Source organism: Macrosteles quadrilineatus, unplaced genomic scaffold (genome assembly GCF_028750875.1).
Source record: "Macrosteles quadrilineatus isolate MER2022 unplaced genomic scaffold, UCM_ALF_1.0 Scaffold_7__1_contigs__length_78375512, whole genome shotgun sequence".
Classification (NCBI taxonomy): Eukaryota; Metazoa; Arthropoda; class Insecta; order Hemiptera; family Cicadellidae; genus Macrosteles; species Macrosteles quadrilineatus.
Genome location: NW_026542600.1, coordinates 3,751,629 through 3,776,942, shown reverse-complemented (window position 1 = coordinate 3,776,942; position 25,314 = coordinate 3,751,629). Strand labels below are relative to the sequence as shown.

General features: G+C 34.5%; 1 protein-coding gene across 1 annotated transcript in view; it reads left to right on the top strand.

Moving 5' to 3' along the window:
* LOC128997751 (flotillin-2) overlaps nucleotides 1-25,314 on the top strand; it is a 309,529-nt gene that overhangs the window by 29,073 nt on the left and 255,142 nt on the right. The gene's annotated exons all lie outside the window — the stretch shown is intronic.

Below are 25,314 nucleotides of genomic sequence, written 5' to 3'. Positions count from 1 at the left end.
CCAATATTTAGTGTATTGTTCCTGAGTAAGAAACAAATATAAATATAATATAGAAATTGTCCGGATATCCTTAGTTATTCACACAGCCGCCATTTTGTTTTTTCACTTATTATATTTTTAAGTGGTTCAAATTCATACAAAAAAATGGTGGCCATTTAAAACTTACGTAAAATCTATGGTTTTTGAGCTATTTAAGAAACAAAATTTTAAATAGCCGCCATTTTATTTTATGAGTTTGAAAAATTGTCATAACTGTTTTGTGGCCTTTTCTATTTGTCATAAATGTTTTTGCAAAGTTTTAATTTAGTATCCTTAACCACGCTTTGGAACAAAGTAATAAGTGAAAAAAAACAAAATGGTAGCTGTGTAAGTAACTATGGACTTCCGGACAATTAAAATATGATATATAGATATATTTCTTACTCAGGAACAATGCCCTGCAATATTGGTAGAGTTCTGGGACACCCTGTAGACTCTCTTGAAGGTGACGGACCGAACCCCAAAAACTCCGGCCGCAGAAACCTACAGACTAAGGAAATTTGCATTTGTCTGTTTGGAGTTTTATTAAAATATTTACCCGAATATGTAAGATATATTTCCCATTTAAACAAGCAGACTATAAGGCCCGCCGCACATTGGAGCGAGGCGAGGTGCAGGCTAGGTGCAGGCGAGGTGCAGGCGGGCGCGGCTGATTCTGTAATACACGTGTTTATATGGAGCACCGCACATTGAGCAGAGGCTGCGCGCAGCCTCCGCGCAGCACAGCTGCAGCCTCTGTCAGGCCTCCGCGGCGTTGTGGTTGGAATACAGTTTTCCTGCACCTCGCTCGCGCCTGCGTTGGTTTTCTAGTGTTTTGTTCGTGAAAGATATAGTAGGAGCATTTTATTCAGATGGCTATATTTGTTGAGCATTGCATTCATTTTCGCTAGTGGCACTTTTAAGAAAATTATGGATATCATCAAACTGTTGTTTGTTCACACGAAAAAATGCTCGTAAAAAGACCGGTATGGCAGTTAAGTAGTTAAAACATAATCTCCACGACTTAATCTTTTTTCATCTACCGTAATCACATTTCCAAAAACAAATCGTTTTTCGGATAGCGAATAGAGTAAAACTAAATTATTCAACTAACAATTAGAATCAGTAAATGTCAAAAAAGCTTCCCCTACTTCCGAAAGTACGACCAAAGCTAGGAAACCTCTGTCCCGCCTCGCTTCAATGTGCGGTGACACGAAAAAGTCTTCGCTCCCACCTGCACCTAGCCTGCATCTCGCCTGCACCTCGCCTCGCTTCAATGTGCGGCGGGCCTAAGAGTGTACTAATTATCCATAAGAATAACGTTGGAATTTGAAATTTACGGTTTATTTTATTTTACTTGTAACCTTAATAATTGTAAAACGATGCTTTGAGATTCAAAATTGTTCCTCTTTAGCCCTTCACAATGGCTGTAATGTAGACTGGACATTTTGTTGTTTTAAGGGTAAAAAAAACCAACCTGTAAAATCTCTAAACATCCCGTCCCCATCGAGTTATAAGTGTTGTTCCCCACGGACTTGTACCATAAGTGTTTTTAGTCTCAAGAACACCGAAGTTAAAAAGTAATTCGGTCCCGGTCATAGGTCTTACCGTGCTAATTACGGGAATAGCTTTTGGGAAATTAAAATGGCATGATTTTACCCCTTTTAGTAGATGAATAGAGGTAAAATTATGTAGATAGATCCAATCTACCATTTTGATTGCTGTACCCTGGCTGTGTAATTTCTGTGACGGAATCGGAGTCACTGCAAGTTTTGTGAAGCATCCAGTTACGTTTTATCACATGTATCGATATAACAATCACTACAGTAGTCATAATCACCTTTAAGTTCATCATCTTTGATCAGACCTCAAATTACGTCTCCGTTAGAGAAAGTGAAGCCACATCTAGTATTCACGCAATTATAATCATGCATTCAGTTTTAACCATGTTTCATTCATTAGATCGTCTACGTACACACTTCTGTTCTTGCGCAAAACGTCCAGAGCAGTAGGGGTAGAAACGTACGTAGTAAGCTGTAACGAATTACTACCAATCTATAGCGAATCACCAATGGACACGGAAATATTGCTACGACCGGCTGGCATAGCCACAAATTCACATCTGAACCCTTTCAATTATATTAAAAACCTTTCTTTTAGCGAATTTTCCATATAGGGTATAAGCGTTTACTTTACTTTTTCGTTTTGAGGTCACCAGAGGCCAAAAACACCATTCTTTCAAATTCATAAATATATGTATGTGTCCATTAGCGCGATAACTCGTGCAAAAATTTGCCAATTTTGATTAAATTTTGTACAATTGTGTGAACCTACGTATATTCGAACGAGTTCGCGAACCAGCATGATCGGATTATGGGAACGGGGGTTTATGGGGGGATTTATAGGGGGGAAATTGTTTTTCCCATTTTTGACCTTAAAGACGCAAGATTTCATAGATTTCTCTTCAAACCATTTTGTAGAGCTTAAAAAAGAGATAATTTTGTATATTGAAGCGTCGTTGTATGCCCAACGGTCACGGAGATAATAATAAAAAATAAAATTTAAATTTAAAATTCCCATGTAAATAAATTGTTGTAGTTTGCTTGCTTATGGATATATTTAAATCAAATTTGGCCCATTTTGTTTATTTCATACTAAGCTATCAACATTTTAATAAATAAAGACACCTCAATATTTTCCCCGTAGCAGCAAACCTAAGTACTCACTAAAATTAATGTTATTTAAATAAGAAATAAATCTGAAACTTTTTAGCGAATATTTTATAAGAAATCAAGCCGGGTAAATGGAAATTCGCTTAGTCTGCAGGTTTGCTGTGGCGAGGGTATTTAAATGGTCGAACTAAAGTTTCAGTGAATTTAGCTAAAGCGATACATATATTGCTGATCGACGATATTCTTGTCATCGAACATTTATTCTGAGGCAGTCGCGTGTAATTTAAACTTGTAATCAACCAAAGCCGTTGGGTGTGAATAAACTCAGAACTCTTGACTGTAATGGATTTGTTTTCATGTATGAATCCAATCAGGTTTATAACTGGCGTTAAATAGTGGTTTGGTGATCACAGAAGTTGAACAGCGCGATCTCACAGAAAGATGTCCCGGGTCCTGGGTTCCTGTCACGTTCCATACCCCACTTCTAGATCAGCTAGAGATTTGAAATTTGATTCTATTGCAAGTCTTGGTCACAACTCCCCTGAAATATTCCAAACATTGTCAATTTCCATTATTAACCACTCCGAAATTTCGAATCCCCCATGGAAAGTGACTTTGGTTTGCGGATATAAACGATTTAGGAACGTGAAAAGACAAACAATATGGCAAAGATGTAGAAAATAATCTCGAAAAATCTAGGTAATTCCTAAAAGTGACTTAAAAAAAAATTAACCCTTTTAAAAATCCAAAAAGGCGGACATCTGAAAACGACATAATATGTTTTTTCGACGGATTCCGGTGACTAAAGGGAAGTTGTATCGTAAAATTGACAGCATTGCTCATTTTTGACGCTCTTTAACTTAGGTGGCGCTAAGTTTTTCAAACATTGGAAGCTTTCATAAACTTTTCAATTGTTTTGACAACCTTTTCTACTTTACTCCAAATTATAGGAAAAATCTTGTAGCTTATAGTATAGTTTATCTGGGGGTTGTTTATCCTTTATTCATGTTGAGTTATAATGATTGTGAATTGGAAGCAATGTGGATTTAAGTTGTAATTCAACATTATCAATGAGAGTGTAAAGGCTGATAGACGACATCGTTTTCATCAGTGGATTTGACAGTTCTGAGGCTTCATAATCCTCTGTCTCGGGTGGTTAGCTGAGAGGAGGCCGGTTGTGGTGGTTGAGTACCACCTCTTTACATCCCCAAATACATTCTTAAAACGAGAAAACTGCAAAAAGTGCTTTCAAGTGTCCGACATCAATGGAGTTAAAAAATAATTTGAAAACAAAATGTAAATGAGTTTGGTACAAACGAATGTCTACTGATATGTTACATATTCCTCTAAATATTTGAATACATCGATATTTTACCAAACGACTGTGTATAAATTATGATTTCAAGTATTGCTGTAGCAGATAAAATCTTCAGTTTTGTATACCATTTCGTCTCTCTGATTGATGGCAATCAGAAAGAATAAAAAAATGCAATTCATTAATAGGTGCTGCATGTTATTAAAATATCTATGAAAATATATAGAACAGAATTGGGAATATCTTAATTACAACATACGACGATGTGATTCTCGTATGAACATTATTTTTCCAATAGTCGCAGTTTCATTCTCATTGTTAAAGCACATACTAACTCATAGAGATTTATATAATTCCGGGCTCGTGCCTAGCGACCTTGGACAAAAAATCCTTCCATATTTGGTAGTATTTCAAATAAGATAACAATTCGAACATAATTGTTTCCATTATTGTTATTCATCTCAAGGATTACAAACAAAGTAAGTCCTATCTGTGTTACGCCATCTAGAATATTAAGTGCATTTGACTTGTTTGATTTCTAAGGAAATTTGTTCATTCTAGTTGCGTAAGTCTTTTTTCTCCTAGTCAGAAGGCGTTTGTCCTTAGTTACTTTTTTCGATTAAATTGTTTAGTTTTAGTTTACATGGATAGTTCATTTTCTCAACAAAAAATTGATTAGTTACGGGTTTTTTTATTATTTGCACCGATAAGTAGTATTGTAATTAATATCGATCTTAATTGCTGTAACCAAGGTAATCCAAGGTGTACAGTATTATGTAATTGGCAATCGCAGTAAAATGATTATAAAATCAGGAGACTGCATATCAAGTCTCAACTAAGTATTATTGATCTCAGTTCTTATGTCATTATATTATATATATTTTTTAATGTATTACTTACATATTTGTTCTTTTGCAGGTAATTCGTCTTTACTTATGTTTGAACCACAGTACAGTATAACATGTAAGTACAGTATAGTTTTTTTAATTTATTCCGCACACCGCATATTTGTCACTAACAGATGTAATTCTACTTAGGAAATAGGGAGAGTGAGCTGGTATTTAGTAGTGGTAGAGCGCGGGACATCGGTCCTAGAGGTCCCAGGTTCAAATCCTGCCAATAATGAATGTATTTTGTCTAAGTGATAGTAACGCAACCTCTTGCCTAGTCACATTAAAAGCCCTAGGAAATAAGCCATAGCAGATCAAAACTACTTCATAGGCCTTGAGTGTTTGATCGAAATAAGTTACAATATATACTATAATGAATGTGGCAGATACCAATAATTAGGGTTTTTTTACGTTCCATTAAAATCCATTTCATATAATGTCATTTCTCAGTGCGCCTATGAGGATATTTCTGAAACTATACTTCAAATCTTAGACCTCTAGGCCTGAAAGATGCAGACAGTGTTACAGGGGAGGTTGTACAAACCAATATAGATTATAAATTGAGGAATGACTTACCCCTAGAGCGATTTGACGATAAACTATTTCTACTCTTAGTTTTACATGACTGTGTGATGAGGGATTGGTTTCAGTCACCTGGCCAATCCGACATTCGGTTTTCAAGTTTTGATTCACACCAATTACATTTACTTACTAATACAGGTTGTCTTGCAACCACATGAACAAACTTCGTCACGTTATTCAGCGTGTCAAAAAGGAACAAAAAATGTAACATAACATGTGTCCTATCTCAATCCGTTTTCGGTCTATCTGTATGTGTGTGATGTTTAAAAAACATTCATAACTCATTATCTGTTTGATCTACAGCTTGGGAATTCTGTAAAATTTGTATCTTATTGATCTCTATGTTTGTGTAAAATATGAATTAAACCCCTTGAACCATTTAAAAATGGCGGTTTTACCAAATATGTTATGCCAAATTCCATGGAAACCGTTAATTTTACCAAATATGTGCAGGGCAGGTCAAATCTAGTAACTTTCATGCAAATTACAACGATATCTTATAAGCTTAAAAGAAATTAATTTTGTTCTTACCATACCTTCAGTTTTCTCCATATAAACAATGTTAAAAAGTAGGTTAATCGATTTAACATTGTTTAAATGAAGAAAACTGAAGGTAGGCCTATGGCAAAAAATATTTCTCAGTTATTCTTTGTTCAAACTAAGCTTATAAGATATTGTAATTTGCGTAAAATTTATTAAATTCTACATAGCCTTCAAATATTTTGTTAAATTCATGGTTTTCGTGGAATTTGACATGATATATTTTGAAAAGCCGCCATTTTTAAACGTTTCAACGGTTTATGTTCAAATTTTGCGCAAAAAGAGTGGTCAATAAAAACACACGTTTACAGCATTTCAACGCTATAAATCAAGCATTTAAGAAGTAATAAATGTTTTTGTAAAATCACATATATACAGATAGACCGAAAACGGAATGAGATAGGACACATGTTATATTAAATTTTTCGTTTCTTTTGACATGCTGAATAACGTGACAAACTTTGTTTATATGTTTGCAAGACACCCATGGTAGCGCATTTGTTTGTATTTTTGAACCGGATTTACAAATCCTGTACATTTCCAGCGGATGTAATAGTTAAGTCCAGTTTAACCGCACGTGTAAATGAGTAAACCACTTCCAAGATGAACTCGTTATCTGGGGACTTCGATCTCAAGTTCACTGCTGCCATTAAAGGTGATTATCTGAAGTAATTGAGGGCTTTGCGCCAACCATGACATAACTAGTTACCCTGAAAGCCAGGTATTTTATACGCCCACGGGAGCAACCCGTTGGAAATACCTTTACTTTTTCCAGAGACTTAACTGGTCAAACCTTTTATACAGGGTGTTTCTAAATTGTCTGGACATAATTTCTGGACTTGTTCCTTGGGCTAAGACAGACATAAAATGCCTTATAATGAGTAAATTCCTAGATTTATGTTTGTCGTTCTGTTTGTGATTTTTAAGAATTATTGATATCTTAGGAATTTTTCGAGATTTGAAACATGCATTGATTGTGGCATTGATTTTTAAACATTTCAAAATTAGTATAAATGTGTATTTAAGAAGGTAAAAAGAGCTTACAAAGTTTTGGTCCAATATCTCAAGCCGTTTTAATATGGCAGTCATTTAAAATCTTTAGTGCCAAATTTCATAAAAACCGTAAATATTGATAAATTCGTTCTTTGAATAAAAGATATTGAGAATTTAAATCCAAATCAAATAAGACCTTGTTTGTTAAAATCGGATGACAAGCAACAAAGTTATCAGTTTTTTTCTACGTTCGGATACGCAATTTAATAGGCCTACCATTACTGCTCTGTAAAATAACAAATTATAAACAATATGGAAGTCCTATTCAATTGTGATTCGAATGTAGAAAAAACACTGATAACTGGGTTGTTTGTCATCTGATTTTAACAAACAAGGTCTTATTTGATTTGGATTCAAACTCTCAATATTTTTGATATGAAGAACGATTCTTTTAATTTTTGCGGATTTCATGAAATTTGGCACTAAAGATTTTTAATTACCGAAAAAAAACTGCTTGAGATATTCGACCGAAACTTTATAAGCTCTTTTTACCTACTAAAATACACATTTATACAAATTTTGAAATTTCTATAGTGAAAAATGCTCCAGATATAAAATACTTCTTAAAAACCACAAACATATCGACAAACAGAAATCTAGGATGTTTAGACCCATACTTATGTGGAATTTTATGTTTGTCTTAGTCCAAGGAACAAGTCCAGACAATTTAGAAACACCCTGTATATAAATTAAATTTGATCAATTCTTTGAGTTTCTTCATAGGACCGTTTTTCTAATCTTACGTATAATAAAACACATTTTGAAATACTATAGTAACAAGTTAATCATTTTTTAAGTTTACTTTTTACACCTTGTATAATTAAGTTATTTGAAACTGATATGAAATACGAAGTGTAAAACGATCTAATTGAGTGTTATTTAATTAAATGGGACCAGTTTTAGTTCAATATCCATAATGTTATGTATTTACTTTAGCTGGATTAGCTCTTTGACCTTGCCCTGGTGTGAGAGACCTTGCTCTTCATTTTTTACTTGACTAGTTCCGTTGTCGCTGTGTTTGACCTATCTTCGCACGAATGTGGTTTGGGTGACTGTACAATGTCACGACATCCACTAAATGTTGGTAAACTTGATTTCCTAGGATATTTTTGCTTTCTCTGTGAGTTTTAGAGAATTTCCTTTAGGGGAAAAGCTATGGTTACCGTAAGCCTCGTGGTAAGAGCTACACCCGAAACCATATTAGTTTAGTTCGGCCGCTTAGAAAGCGACCTCCTCTAGCATTGGTTAGGATTAGCGCGCAGGTCGTTTTGATATATTTTTTTGATGTTCTAAGATTGCTAAAACACCATGCTTTTTGAAAAGCGTTCAGAAAGAAGTTTCTTGCAAAAATATCATAGAAATAGAAAATTAACAAAATTTAATATAACACTAAAAAAATGAAAAAGTTACCACCCAATTAGCTTACTAAGAGACATAACATACTAGGGTGTTTCCAAATTGGCTGGACATATTTTGTGGACTTGTTCCTTGAACCTAAAATGCCATACCGTATGAGTATGGCTCTAAATGCCTGCATTTCTCTCTGTCGGTATGTTTATGATTTTAAAAAAATATTGTATATCTTAGGAGTTTTTCTAGATATGAAGTACAAAATTTGTATTAATGTGTAGTTTAAAAGTTAAGAAGAGTTTAAAATGTTCGTTATAAGTTATAACATCTCAAGCCATTTCAATATGGCAGCCGTTTAAAATCATAAATGCAAAATTTCAAGAAGACCGTAGGTATTTAGAAAACTGTCTTCATAATAAAAAATATATATATTTTAAATCCGAATTAAATGAAACCTTGTTTGACCAAATGGGATGACAAACAACCGAGTTATCAGTTTTTTTCTTCATTTGGTTACGCAAATTTTAATAAAACCTAACTTATGAGCAGTATGGAAGTCATTTTAAATTGCGTAACCAAATGTAGAAAAATCCTGATAACTCGGTTATTTGTCATCCGATTTTAACAAACAAGGTCTCATTAGATTTGGATTAAATTTTTTTATCTTTTTTTACTATAAAAACAATTTTTTAAATAATACGGTTTTTATGAAATTTGGCATTACAGATTTTAAATGACCGCCATATTGAAATGGCTTGGAACGACATTTGTGTATTTTTACCTTCTAAACTACACACACATTTATACAAATTTGAAATTTGTATTTTGAAAAATGTCCAAGATATAAAATAGTTTTTATAAAAATCACAAACAGACCGACAGAAATCTAGGCATTTTAGGCCCATACTTCTCCGACATTTTATGTTTGTCTTAGCCCAAGCAACCATTCCACAAAATATGTCCATAAAATTTAGGAAACACCCTGTATAACTCTCAAATTGGATAATCATTAAACATGAACTGATTCATGATAAATCATCAATCCAAGTAAAAGAACAGTTTTAATGACTCATCGATTTCAAATGAATTACCACTCAACACAAAGTATCCCAATCCGAAATATTTCTCCGAATTGAAGAATTGTATCAAGGCAACGCGAAGGCTCAAGGTTCAGTTCCGGACGTTGCTCCACGACGACTTCCTCGGCCATCGGTGTCGATGAGGCAACTCATATAAGTACAACTATGAGGTGTTGGGTATTACATACTCTCACATTCAGTGCTGCTGTGGACAGTTGAATTTAAAAATATACATTAAGAACTCATATATGAACTTGTAAACTCTCCAAAGTCCATGCCACAAGTAAATAATGTTACTGACTTTGTCTTTTCATACAGAGCGCATATAAAGTCCCACACTGGTTTAATATTTTATAAACGACAACAGATCAATAAGATTTGGTACATCAACACCATACCTAAAAATCTACCTTTTTTAAGGAACGTTAAGGAATTTTCTGTGCATTGCTATTATACGCTAACTCCTCAGGGGGTCAGCCCTAGGAATCGAAAGAAAATCGTTAACGTAAGCATAGGTTGATGTGCACATCAAATTAAAGGTCTTTATTAGTGGATTACATTGCCGCAAATTCAAGCTCAAAAGAACGACTGAGTAAAAAATGGCAGTCGTTCAAAGATTCAAAATGGCTGATTCAAGAAATCTTTGAACGGCTAACATTTTTACTCAGTTATCCGTTTGAGTTCAAATTTGTGGCATTATATTCTGTTAGTAAATGTCTTTAATTTGATGTACATATCAACCTATGCTTATATTTAAGATTTTCTTCTGACTCCTTGCAGGACGTCCCCATGATATGACAGAAAATTGATGGTTCCTTAAAAAAGTAGATTTTTAGGTGTGGTGTTGATGTACCGAAATCTTATTGATTAATCTGTTGTCGTTTAGAAAATATTAAGCCGGTGCGGGACTTCTTGTGAAAGATTCTATACACCCTGTATAATCTTTCGCAAGCAGTTTAAACGAATATCTCAAAAATCTTTTTTGTTTTCTTGGCCAAACAATGAATAAACTTTAACGTTCCGAAGAATGTGGATGTTGTGCAGAGTGTGAACCGGCTGGTAATTAACTACATCAAACTGAATGACCGTCAAATGTTGCTGATTACCTCAAATTGCTGCGACGATTTTCGTTCATTAAGACGAGGAACAACACAAGCTTCTTTATCACTACGCCTGATTTATTGTCCAGATATATACATCGTGGGCCCTGGCCATAGCACGCTTTTATAGCAAATTACTGAGTGTAAGGCCAGTATTCTGAAATGGTATGTTTTAACTAATTTGCTTTAATAGTTTTAATAATTTGGCAAATTTTATTTATGTTTCAGTAGTTTTCGCAACATTTTTCTAACTTAAGAATTCTCTTGCTGAACTTATTAGTGTATTAAACTTGTCTTCGTTTCATGCATGACCGTATCTTTAATTTTGGACCTTACATGTTTTTTCGTAACTCTACTCCTTAACCCTTTAAATTGAAGTTAATGCCAGGATCTGATTTTTTTACTAGGTTTTATGAGGTTTGCCAATTCTGTGGATGCAAGGAAATTGAAACTTTGCTTATTTTTCAGACTTGATTTCAAACCAAGGTCTGACTCTGAAACGTATCTTATTACGATTCCCCTACTCAAATAAAATTCAGACGTGCCAGATACTTAACATCTGATCTGGAGTTTTAATAACCAACGCAAAAAATTTGAACTTTCAATAAATAGCTATGAAATACACGTAACATTGAATTAACTACTTTAGAATTAGCTACAAACTCCATATACAGGATGGAAATTAAGTCCTAGGACTATTTATAACTTAAAAACAAAAAGAGATTTCACAACCAAATTTTGCGTTACTAGTAATAGTAAGCTGCTCTTTTTTTTCAGAATCAGAATCAGAAAATTCTGATTAAACGTCAGAATCAGAAGATTCTGATCAAAACGTTTTAAAGTTAGAAAGTCATCTTGAAACAATTGTCACCCAGTATAGAGTTAGATGTCGGCAGTGCCGTACACCTACACACGGTTGGTTCTCGCTTTGATTTTTGCATCCAGAATTGACTACACCCACAGAATGACATGGTTCACGCTCTGCACTTTATTACTCCATTTGACCACCATTGAGGAAGTTTTAGCTTTTGTGTACATAGTGATCGTATATCACCTATGAGGGACGGCCCATAGGGAGTAAGTTGAAAATGTTAAGTATAAGCATATGTTGATATATACGTGAAATTAAACATCTTATTGAACTAAAAACAATGCCGCAAACCGGACCTCAAATGGACAACCGAGTCAAACATTGAAGCCGTTCAAAGATCTATTGAATCTGCAATTTTGAATCTTTAAACGGCCGGCATTTTTTACTCAGTCGTTCTTTGGATCTAAAATTTGTGGCATTGTATTCTACTAATAAAGACCTTTAATTTGATGTGCATATCGACCTATGCTTACCCTTAAGATTTTCAACTTACTCCCTATGGGCCGTCCCCCATAGGTGACTTCCGATCACCATGTACACAAAAAAGTAGCTTAGTATTACCAGTAATGATATGCCAAATTTGGTTGTGATATCTCTTTTCGTTTTAAAGTTAGAAAGTCATCTTGAAACAATTGTCACCCAGTATAGAGTTAGATGTCGGCAGTGCCGTACACCTACACACGGTTGGTTCTCGCTTTGATTTTTGCATCCAGAATTGACTACACCCACAGAATGACATGGTTCACGCTCTGCACTTTATTACTCCATTTGACCACCATTGAGGAAGTTTTAGCTCGAAACTATTGCTTGAATCTATTGGTTTATTATTTATTCCGTGTTTACGCAGAATTAATGTTGTTTGAAATACTACCTAGCCGTCAGTATAAATCTTACTTTACTTGTTTGACTTGGTGGCTTTTGTATTATTAAAATAGGAATTGTTTATACTAAGTTTGATTAGTCATAGATCATAGGGTAGTCAAGTTGTACAATTTTAGGTGTTAGTATTCAGTTAGTTAATTGATAAATATTTATCTTGGTTGATCATATAGACAAATTATGAAGTAAAGTTTCCTCTGGTATAATTTATGTTGCGTAACTAATTCAAATTTTGTTCGTATGTTTTACTAAAGGCTCAGAATACATTTCCAATATAGGGAGCCGCACATAAGCACAATACTCGACTTCGTAACCACCCAGCCATCCTGAGACATAATCTAGAGTTTTATTTTTTTTAAACCGCAGCTGTAGGTGCTAGGTTCTTTATTTTAATTTTCAGCAATGTGTTCTACTAAGACATTTAATTCGATACCAAACTTGACCTATGCTGCTATTTAAGAATGTTGTATGACTCCTCGTGGGCCGTCCCCTTTAAGAGATAAAAAAGTAATAATAGCTTAAAATAGTACACTTTTATAACTATTATAGATAAATCAAATCTCACTCCTTATCCATAATGGTAAAAAATATCCCCTTCCGGGACTTTTTAAACACAGTTAGGCCTATATCGCTTGGACCGTTGCCATGTTCATCCTTACCGCCTACTCCCTTCGAAAAAAATTGAAAGCAATCCTTGACTTTTGGGCCGCAAAGGGCCTCAACCTTCCTTTGTTACGGCACCGGAACAAAAAGTGTAACCTCGGTTTCCGGAAATTTTGTATACAAAAACAAGCGCCCACGGTTGATGGTAACTGTATACGACGCGAATTTCTTTAGAATTCAATTTGACATACTTTTGAACTATTGTGTTGTCCATGTTGTAACACTATTGTAGAGTATGTAGTCAAGCAAAATATCTTGCACATGAGGTTAGTTTTAATAGTATTAAATCAATTGGGTTTTGATTGGTATTGCACTGTCTACTGTCTACAGTTTTGATTATGAGCCTTATTAAATCAGGGTTAGAAATATAATGTTTTGCTAACACTTTTCCCCATTAGCATCCTATTAATTTCATCATATGGTTATTAGTTTGTCGATTTGTTCACTTCAATCATGATTTTGACGAGAGCATATTTTATGGGTCTATTTAAGTGTTTTTGATGTTTTTATCAATACTGTACATTTACATATTACAAGTATTCTATAATAAAGAGTAGGAAGAGATACTTCTTTTCCTTTTTTGTCCTAGGACGCTAGGCACGAGTTCAGGATTGTTTTTCACATTAATCAGGTTTAGACCAAGGGGTTGCGAGATTATCAGTTAGATAAAACCCATTGGTGATTTGGCAGGATTTGAACCCGGGGCCTCGGGGACCGAAGTCCGCGCTCCAACCAATAGACCAGCTCGCTCCTCAGGAAGAGATACTGAGATATATATTGATTTACTGTTTTGTCATGTTGGGGTATAGGTTGTCTACAAATATTCTTTACCATAATTCAATTACGGATCTGTTAAATAATCTATACTTATTTAATACTTATATATTTTATACTATAATATATTATTTAATATAATATGTTTCTCCATAAGATTAACATGGGGAAACAAACATTGTTATGAAACTCCAGCTGTTGCCAGAAATTAAAAGTGAGAAGAAGAACATATGTTAATTGTAAACAGCCAATAAGTTTGTCAATTTAACAGCTTGCTACAAACATTTACTTATTTGGTTGAAATGAAATATTTACAAAACAAGATCAGATTATGAATATTTATATTTACAAAAAATGTTGATTATATCGATCCATGCTATGTACATCTTGGGTAGACCCATAATTTTTGAGTCGAATCGTTTAAAGTCATCAGAAATTATGACTGTTATTCGTTTTAAAATAACGCATGTATTACTTAGCAATTGCTCGAATTCGATCAATAGGGACAATAGTATAACGTTTACTTTTGTATTTAGTGTAATTTTCTAACTCGCCAACTGCAGTAGTTAGATTGTTAAATTTTTATGCTTTATCACAAATTTTCTATCAAATATATCCTTTAACCATAAAATGATATCGTACAAAGCTTATTGATGAAACAATTTGTTGAGTAATCAGAGCCTTCTAAATCGTTAGATTCCGTTATCACGTATTTTTAACGATGTCTATAGTGCATGGTCATTCAGTTTTGATACCACGCTTCAACTTGAAATGATACCTAACTTTAAATCGATACCATCTATTTTTACATACAACAAACAGTCCTTTTAACAGTTTGTGCAGCCTAATTGGATTTCCAAACCTTGACAAATTTCATCAAGTTGTTACACAATCCACCGCAGTCTGATGACTTATTGACGAGTCAAGCAGGATTCTCATGGGATATCTAAAGGTCAATCTCAAAGTCATGGGGGAAGGACGTCAATGGGAATACCGACCCAGTGTCCCGACCCAGGCCAAGAGCTGCTCATGCCCACGGGGACTTTCCATCCGGAGTCGTGAATTATAAAAACTCGGAAAAGTACTACAGAGAGGGGACGGGTACACAGGCACGTCATAAAGAGGCATTGAAATCGTTTGGAAACTTCGACTCTGTCTATATGTTGAATTTAATTTGTATTGGCAGATTTCGTTAAGCGTGATTAGTTGGAATATTATGTGGTAAGTTTTAAAAGCTGAGCAAACTGACTGGCTTAAAAATCTGTTAGTAAAAGTAAACGACTTATTGGACTAATCTAAAGATTAATTTGCTTATTACTGTATACACCGTTTACGTAACACATCGTATATTTCTGAAACAATAATTGTTCAGTTATATATGTCAACATAAATTCTATTATATAAGGTAATACACGGTGTTCTGTTTTAAACACAACCCAAGCTACAACTACCGTAAGATACCTTTCGACGACAAAACTAGCTGATGTGATGTTGGCATCCCTGTGTTGTTTGCCTCATTGCCAATCAGCTGATATGCATTGTTGCATGATTATCTATGAGGTTTAGTGTTATTGGGAATATATTGTTAAATGACTAAACATGGTGTTTTCCTAAGCTCAAAGGGTATGTAGGCTATTGTAGAATAATACATGTAAAGTAAATAATTGATTTTATGCCAAGAAAGGTTTGAAATCAAATTTCCTGGTATGATTTCAGTACCAAATAAATAGATTTTTACAACATTTAAGAAAACCGGATCTGTAGACAAATACAATACCTATTTTGTATAAACTTGCGAAAACCCCATGTTGAGTCTTATTAACAATACATTCTCAATAACACTTAACCTCGTAAAAAACTATGCAACAATGCATATCAGCTGATTGGCAATGAAGTAAAGAAAACAGGGATATCAACATATCAGTTAGTTTCTCGTTAAACAGTGTCTCACAGTACTTGTAATTTGAATTGAGTGAAAAAATTACAAGTACTTTAGAAGCTACTGTGAAATTATTTTCAAAGCAATTTTCATCTCGTATTTTTATTACGTCTACCTTTATTTATGCCCGAATGAAATATAAAAAAACGTCAACACCCAGTATTAATATCACTTGACTTGATAATACAATCGTTTACCATCGGAATTTTATTTTTTCTGGATCTATTGTTCAACTTGTTACAAATATGTTTTTCCACGTGAAATAGTTAACTGTTCGCTATGATTGTAAGCCACGATTATCGCAGTTGAAATGAAATTGGAGGGTCGCACAAATTGTATCCATCGAAGTTGCTGAAAATAGACACAATGAAAAGAGTTTTCATTATTTGGGATTTGAAAGAATATAAATTTATTCAATTTTCTCCTTGGCCATACGTAGTAGATTTTAACATTATTTCAAGGAACTTTAAGGTGTAACATGTTTATTAATCTCAACTTGGTATCCTAAAACAAAGATATACATTTTGACTGTAACTGGATTTCAATGACGACTTTCTTTTGACCTTCATTTACTTTTGAGAGATTTTGGCGGGCAAGTGTGCCAAGGATGGCGGGTAAAAAACGCGACAGACCCGCGGCAGATCTATAACACCGGTCGACGACTGACGACGCTACGCTCTGATGTTCCCGGAATCGTTTAACTTGCAAAACAGGTTTAGCGTGAACTGCACCACACTGCACTCAGCCACTCGGTCCAGTGTTGGTCAGGTTAGGTGAGGACGGCTGCTATTTATAGTTTGGTGGTCTGGTATTGTGGTAGTCTGGACGATTGGTAGAACTACTGGTATACCAGTAGGTTGGTAGAGTAGAAAATACAGTGCTGTTAGACCGTTATCTAAAGAAGATTTTGAGTGTCTTTTCATAATTGTACATTTAACAACAATATTGTTTATGTAGTATGTTGAATCACTGATATGATTGAGGAACCATTTATTGAAAAATTTTAAAATCCGCCAATAGTATAAGGATAAAATTGTATTACATTGGATTCTCATAATTATCCATCTTTTGATTTGAAGAAGTACCGAAAATGAAAAAAAAATTAAAAAAATTTACATGTTAAAATAAGAAATTTCCACAGGCGGAAATGTGCCCATAATTTCTAAATATTGATAAAAGCTCATCAAAGCTTCGGTCACCTAACTGTTGTCTCTGAACCTGTTTCTGAAAATTCAGATGAACCACAACTAACACCGGACCGGTTACCCCACTTATCCGCTAGTTTTTGTGAATCCTTGGCTGAGGATTTTAGCTTTTTTACATTTCACTATGCAGAGTTTTAAATCGAGGTTAAGGTCAATGTGCTTGTTATTGTTTGTAGAGTTTTACTGAAGCAATTTTTTTTATAAATTGAAAAAATGCGATTTTATTGGAAATGGTGTTATTGACAGTCTTGTAAGAATTGCAAGGATTCAGTTTTGTATAAAATAATTTGAAGACAGTAACAGTAATGTTTAAGAATACAAGACGATGAATTCATAACACCAAACAGTAATAAATCAATATATTTATATTCTAGATTGTAACATTCTCAAACATACCATTCTACGAAGATTCACGAAAACACTCAGTCTGAAATTTACACTAAGTTTGGGGGAAATTTCGTTGCTTTAACACTTTCGTGGTCAGACACTAGACATAGTAGATCGTGGACATTATCAATGGTGAAATCCCATTTGTGATTAGTACGATTTGAACTCGAAGCCTCTTGACCAAAGATGCGAGCTCGAGTCACTATACAATACACACAAATAAACGTGTTCATAGATGAACCGTATGAAGAATCCAATGTTCATCTCTTCAGGACCAAACATATGCAGTTTTAATGTTGGAAGTTTTACATACTATACACTTATGATATACAAGATTTCTTGAGATTGTAATTTGCAGTGTTATTTATTCATAGATGTCTGTAGTTGTTATTAGATGCTATAATATGTGATTTTTTTAGGTAATTAGTTTAAACCAAATCACATTAAACAAAAAAGATGCTCTCCAGTAAAGATGAGATGTATCTTTGGAAGACGATATTTATACAGTCACTATTCTACATTACAATCTTGGATTTTTCCTTAGTATGAGTCAACTCACCAACTCTTGATTATTCTCATTGCTCGTCATACAGTTGCGGCTGTGCTGTGGTTCTGGAAGTTTCTGAATATTGCAATTACATTCAACTCTTGATAAACATTGATTTATTTAGCTCAGTCAGTTGAAATTCCTATGATTTCTCTTAAATATCCGGATGTTTTGAGACTATAAATTTATCAAACCGTTACATAACAGTTGTAATTGTTCTCCTTGCATGTTTCCTACCAAGACCCAACCATTTACGTTTATATTCTCAAATTACACGGTTTCGAATAACAAATCCACCTGTGGTGTTTTATTCTGCTGTAAAACTAAAAGTTACTATTACTGCTAATATTGGGGTCAGTCGAGCAGATGACTACTCCAGGAAACCGTAGTGGGCGAAATCTTAGGAAAGGTCATTGGTGACCTTGAACAATTCAAGGGTATCTAACAATGCATTCGTTTGGACTCTACCTCGGAGCGCAAACTTGGTGAAAGGTCGTCCAACAATTAGTGAATTGCAAACCCCATTAACTAAGTGCAAGTAGACTTCTATTGTCAATTCTACAAGGGTCGTCATTATTATTGGTATACACCGTGTGCATTTCAAGGTAGAATCTTGCTTTGGAAGATATACCAGTTTAGTATCTGCGATGGAGGCATGCTTGCTTTGTTTTAGATAATGTTTATTCACGTCATCGACAATTCACTAGCCATCACATGTTTCTTTCGCAAAAAGATCTCGCAGCTGTTTTTTATGTGAATCTTGCTATGAATGATATACCTCATTACAATTTGGAATCTTACCTTATTGTTTCTAGGAAAGATGTTGCAGCGATATCGCGTGTTCATTCATGCATTATATCATAAGTCATAAGTCATAAGTTCTTTATTCCAAAATAACAAATAACACATTGTATTGGAAAAGTCATTAAAATAAACAATAGTAAAAACTGAAAAATTCTTATCAAGGTAGGCTAAATAATATGTACAAAGACTAACAATTTGAGTTTTGGTTAATCTTTAATCTAACAGGAATGACTGACAACATGTCAGCTGAGAAATCGCGGACGCTGTAGCAAGCCTAAGTAAATCAGTCTCTAAGTTTTAGCTGTTGGGGAAGTTGGTTAAACAGTTTAATGCCATTATACAAAAGATGTTTTTGAAAAAATGAGGTTGAATGGACAGGAATTTTCAGGTTGTGAGATGTGCGTAAGGAGTATGCACTGCAGTCAGTGCTGGTGTTAAATATTGACTGGTGTTTTTTTACAAAGGAAAGAGTTTCAAGGATGTATAGTGAGGGAAGAGTCAAAAAAGCAGCTGATCTAAATGATTCCTTACGAGATCGTCTTTTGAAAAGTGAAAATATCATTATATTATATCGTTATGTTATTGTGCCTTACACGATCACTGCTATCAAATATTTACGTGATATTGAATTTTAAATACTCTTGTGTCTTTGCAAGAGCTTATCATAACTTCGTGTCTTAACATGACTATTATGCCATTTCCTATTATAATGTTTCCAACACTTTTCTTAATTAATATCCAAAATGTTAGTACAATTGACACTTTAAAAATCGCATACACATCTCCACTCTGTCGAATGTCTATGTCGTCCTCACTTTAAGAATATTTTATTTGGTTACCTCCCCTTTGTAACTGTTAAACGATTTTTTTAGAAATACCCCCCGCAGCAAACCTGCAGACTACGCGAGTTTCCATCTACCTGGCTGGAAATCCACTATATTACTTTAAAATTGTCAGATTTCCTATTTAAGTACCATTAATATTTACAATTACTTATAAATAAATCAAAGTGTCTTTTAAACCACTACATTTAAACTTAGATACACGAAATAGAGTCATAGTAGTTGAAATTTTTTATTTGGAAAAGGAAAAGGACATTGGATCATTGTTTATTTCAATTGTTTTCAAGATTATAGTGAATCTGTCCACGATTTTTATCTCTTGTTTACTTGTTATCTGTTTAGTTTTAGTAATTATGACGTGAGTAACTCTGCGTTCTAATGATTTACTACCAGTTTCGTAGCCGGTTTGTTTAAGGAGTCATTAGATGAGTTTATGGTTGTTTGAGTGATTTTATCACCGAGTCTCTACATCCATGCTAATCATTTAGCAACCAGGAGCTACCAACAGCACTTCATTGTCGTGTGGACACGCTCCTGTTGTAGGCTACTTATCATTACAGAATGTTCTATTTTGGCCGTACTCGAGGTATTATCGAAACTTAAGGAGAGTGAACTCATTATCAAGGCCTGTATTGCCAGAGGGCTTTACACTCAACTACATGGCATAGCTATTGTTGAACCTACTAAAAGACAAACAATTTATTTTTAATTGCGTATTTATGCCTCCTGACTGTATAAATAACGAAAGTGTAAAGGAGGATTTGTATACGAGACTTTAACTAAACTACACCAAAAGAAATCGTTATCCTTCTAAAATTAACTAATTGGTAATGATTTGTATAGGTGCTCGTCCTTAATACAGTTGGCGATTTGAAGGCGAAAGATGAATTCTGGAGAAAGTCATTGGTCATTACATTATTAATTGCGACTTCCATTAAAATATTGACATAAGTAAGTAACAAAATCAAGATTTTAAATTTTTCCTTACTTACAAAACATATCACTAACGTTAAATAATAATTATTTACTTTTTATTGGCAAGAAACCATTCGTTGTGGGAGTGAGTTGTCAATTATTTTTAGAAGTTTCATCCTCTTTTGTCAGTAATATTTACTTGTACGATTTAGATTTAAGAAGGGATAACTGGGATAACGGTTCCTAATGTCGACTTCTGCAGTTGACAGATGTGTGCTGCTTGAGACGATCACATAATTAACACTTTTTATGAAACCCACTGGAAACTCGTTAACATTATTGTAATCATACTGCAGCAAATTCGGGTGTTTTCAATACATACGTCGCGGAGCGAGTCTTGAGATAAACAATCAGCTGCACATCTGCATTGTTGTTATAAACTCAGCTGATTTGTCGTTGAATATAGTCCTACTATCGTATTCTGTTTATCATCGTGTTATACTGTATGTTTCACTACAAATATACACTTTTATCGAGACAAAATCAAATGTAAAATAGTAAGGGATCATATATGAATTTATTATTTCGTTGGAGTACTACTTTTGTATATTTATACCGGTAATAGCTGTTCCTCATAATGTAATCCTTATAGCAAAACATAAAGGAAATCTTTTTGAGGACTAATTTATGAAGGTAAACATTGTACGAAGTTTATGTTGGACAGTTAATTAACTTAAATAATGGCGGATTGACAAATATTGGACAAAGAGTTCAATACTAGCTAAAAAAATAAAAAATAGCCTTTTTCGGATGAAGACGTCACTTTAGGCCGAAATATACTTTTTAATAAACCGAAATAAAGTGACGAAATATTGTTGTCAGTTTTCGGCACTCGGTGACTGAGGTTCAACATTAGGTAGCCCGGGGACCTCGGCGGTCATGTCTGACCAAGGTCCATTGAAATGTGACTTCATCGGACTAATGCTGTTTTAATGCTGGCGTCTTGGCGATGCTTATCCAAGGTTACATTTCGACATGAACTTCATCTGTTGTATGATAAAGACATCCCGGAACACAACTTCACACTAAAGTCAGAGTATCAATCGTCAGAGCGGTCTATATTATACATTCCAGATTCCAATAAATGTTTACTGTTCCCTTTTGTCCTTATTCCTTTACTTGAATTTGAAACTATTTGACTAAGGAACCTAGGGGCAAACATGACTAGCTTCTGCCTTATTCTACACCTTTTTATAACAAAAAACTCTTTGAACACCCTGTAGAAACATAAACACAATATTATTAGACATGCTAACAAGATGAAATCGTATTTTAAACCTCTGCTGTTCTTTAGTGGATCACTTGACAGGATCGGGAAGTTAACGAGTGCCTTCAAAGCTTCGAGGCCCAACTCGTGTTGATCGCTACAGCGGAAGACTGTGTCTACTGAAGGCGTCATTGGTCATTGTCAACATAATGTAATGTTGGAGACATATTTCAAACTTAAAATAATTTAAATGCAATTTCCAGAGTCTATTTCTGTCGTATTCATCAATTGTTGGTTCTACTTTTATTTATTTTGTATCGCTTGAATCTTAGTTTAAAATTGACAACTCAGTAACAATCTACTTTTTTTGTCAATACTGTATTCAAATATTCTCTCTTATATGATTATAATACATGTTGGACACGTTACGAAAGTCACTAATGTATAACATAGCAGAACAACATTTGAGCTAAGTCTCCTACGAAATACGTAACAAATAATTATTCATGTAAATGTGTTTTTGTATTATTTGGTAATGGAAGTATTGTTACTTTAGTAAGATCTTGAATCTTACTTATACTTTGCATCTATTGCATATGGATATTGTAAAATAGACGATTACGTTCGTTTACTAAGAAAATTACTGTGTTGTCTGTAGACGTTTGGTCGAGATTGAACTAAATATAAACTGATGTGATTGATAAGTTTATTAGCCTCACTAGACCGCTGAGGTTCATCACGTGTAATTAACTGAAGCATAGAAGATGTCAACACAGGGACAGGGGCGTCCATTGATCTGATCACAAATAAGGTTTCTTTGAAACCAGCGGCTTCCCGCCTAAACCACGCTTCATACATTTTGGGAAGTTTTTTTTAATTTTCTGTGAAAGTAGAATTAAGTCGTTCGTTGGAAACATAGACTTGATTTCAAAACCAATTGTATTTCAGAGTATTTCTGTTGACAAGGAGCAGCAGTTGCTTCCCCAGTCTGAAAAACAGATACTACATAGATTAGTATTTAAAATTTTGATTTGGTCTCCTCAAAAGATGTTCAAGTAGTTTCGGTTCTCACTTGCATCATGTTGCATGTTGCATGCTGCATGTTGCATGTTGCATGCTGCATGTTGCATGTTGCATGCTGCATGTTGCATGTTGCATGTTGCATGCTGCATGCTGCATGTTGCATGTTGCATGTTGCATGTTGCATGTTGCATGTTGCATGTTGCATGTTGCATGTTGCATGTTGCATGTTGCATGCTGCATGTTGCATGTTGCATGCTGCATGTTGCATGTTGCATGTTGCATGCTGCATGTTGCATGTTGCATGTTGCATGTTGCATGCTGCATGTTGCATGTTGCATGTTGCATGTTGCATGTTGCATGCTGCATGCTGCATGTTGCATGTTGCATGTTGCATGTTGCATGCTGCATGCTGCATGTTGCATGTTGCATGTTGCATGTTGCATGCTGCATGTTGCATGTTGCATGTTGCATGTTGCATGTTGCATGCTGCATGTTGCATGTTGCATGTTGCATGTTGCATGTTGCATGTTGCATGCTGCATGTTGCATGTTGCATGTTGCATGTTGCATGTTGCATGTTGTTATTGCATCGGTATGGTACATGTGGATACAAGTCTGAGTCGCATGTGTTACTCACTGACTGCGGATACAGATGTTTACCAACTAGAATAGTTTGAGATCTGAAATTTGGCACGGTTGTAGGTATTGGTCCCAAACCACCCATTGAATCCCCAAAAGTAACATTTTTCTGTTGTTACCTTCTTGAAATTTAGAACCCCCCCTCGATGTTAATCTTATGAAGAATATCATAGAGAGTTGCTTACTTTGTTATGCGCATCTAAAACCTTAACTTCGTGTATTGTGGCCTTAAACATCCGGGAAAGATTTTCAACCCTTAAATTCCCGATTGTAACAATGTTATCATTTACTGTTTGCCAAAACAAGGAAATTCGTTCTCTTTTTGTGTAATTTTATATAAATAAATACCGTTCTTTGAAACTTTACGTCCAATATAAATATTTGTCAAGATAAAGTAACAAGGAAAACTAACCAATATGATACTAAGTTACAGAAATAACTGTAAGCCAAAAGCAATGCTTTATAACTTGTAAAACTGTTGCTAAAATACATCATTGTGATATTTTACTTACATTATCTGTGTTAAGAATAGCTTTTAATGAAAATATACATTAGAACTCATTCTAGGAATAAAATGTTAATTTGCCCTGATTCACCAGCTGGAAGTTTAACTACTCAATAATCAATCAATGTCCAGTTATATTGAAGGGGGTGAGTTGTTACCATCAATACTTGCTGGTCAACAATCTATTGTTTAACCATCTGATTACTATTTTTGCATGTTCAGCTTTAGCTTGGCTACGGAGTTTACTTACATAACGCAAGGAATTTTAAACAAGTAACTTGATAGTACGAATACGTTTGGTTAATTGTAATTGGGCAGGGATAGGGTTATATAAATTTCACCGATATTATTTTTAACTGATTACCTTAAAAATAAGGTGACAGTTGATGGGGCTTTAAATTTAAAAATTTTAGCTGCCACCAAAATACCCAGTTTTGGGGTCCCGAACATAATTGTCATCCTAATCAAAAAGTTCTTTTTACTTTCTTATTACAATAACAATGAGTTTAGTTGCCCTGGTAACACATAAAACGCTATTATTAGGGGATCTTGGTGTCGATTTTTACATGGGCTCTTTAAGTTCGATAAAAAAACTTACATAAACAAGCAAACTACAAAATTTTACAATATTCTCTATAGAATAACATGGACATTTTTAATTAAAATCTTTTTTTATATTATCCGGTACCAATAATTGTACAAAAACACTTTGATATAAAAAGTTGTTTGTGTTTTTAAACTCTTTAAAATGGTCTAGAGAGAAATTGGGAAATTTTGTATTTTGATTTTCAAAAATGAGGAAAACCAATTTTTACTCCATAAACCTCCCGTAAAGCCCCGTTCCCATGGTCCGATCATGCTGGTTCGCAAACTCATTCTAGTTTTATCCCGCCTAACACCTTTAAACCAAATTTCATCAAAATCGGACAAAAATTGCTCGAGTTATTGCGTCCCGGGCCTAGGTATTACCGTGCTACCTACGGTAATAGAAACCTCCCTATAGGGAAATTCGCTAAAATGGCCGCCATTTTTTAATGGGTTGAGATAGAGACCTCTGGTTTTCTCCGATATTCTATTTAACTAATTGCCTTTAAAATGATGGGCTACTTGATAGGGGTTGTTATTTTAAAAAAATAAGTTACCCCCAGCAACCCCTATTTTGGGGTAAGGGGTGAATTTCAAAATAACCCCATAAAGTACTTTACGTTACCCTAAAAACTTGTACCGAAGCTCGTTTGAATACGTGCAGCCGTTTAAAAGTTAACCAGGGGGCGGACTATCATGGGACACCCTGTATAAGTATATAGTGAAAATTAGCTGCCATTTTCCAAAATGGCGGCCGTAGCACAACATGCACTATTGTTAATTTTTAATATTTTCTTATTGGGTGCATGAAATACACAAATGCAAAGTTACCTCTTTCACGGAATCATTTCCAGGTAGAGAGAGGTGCAAT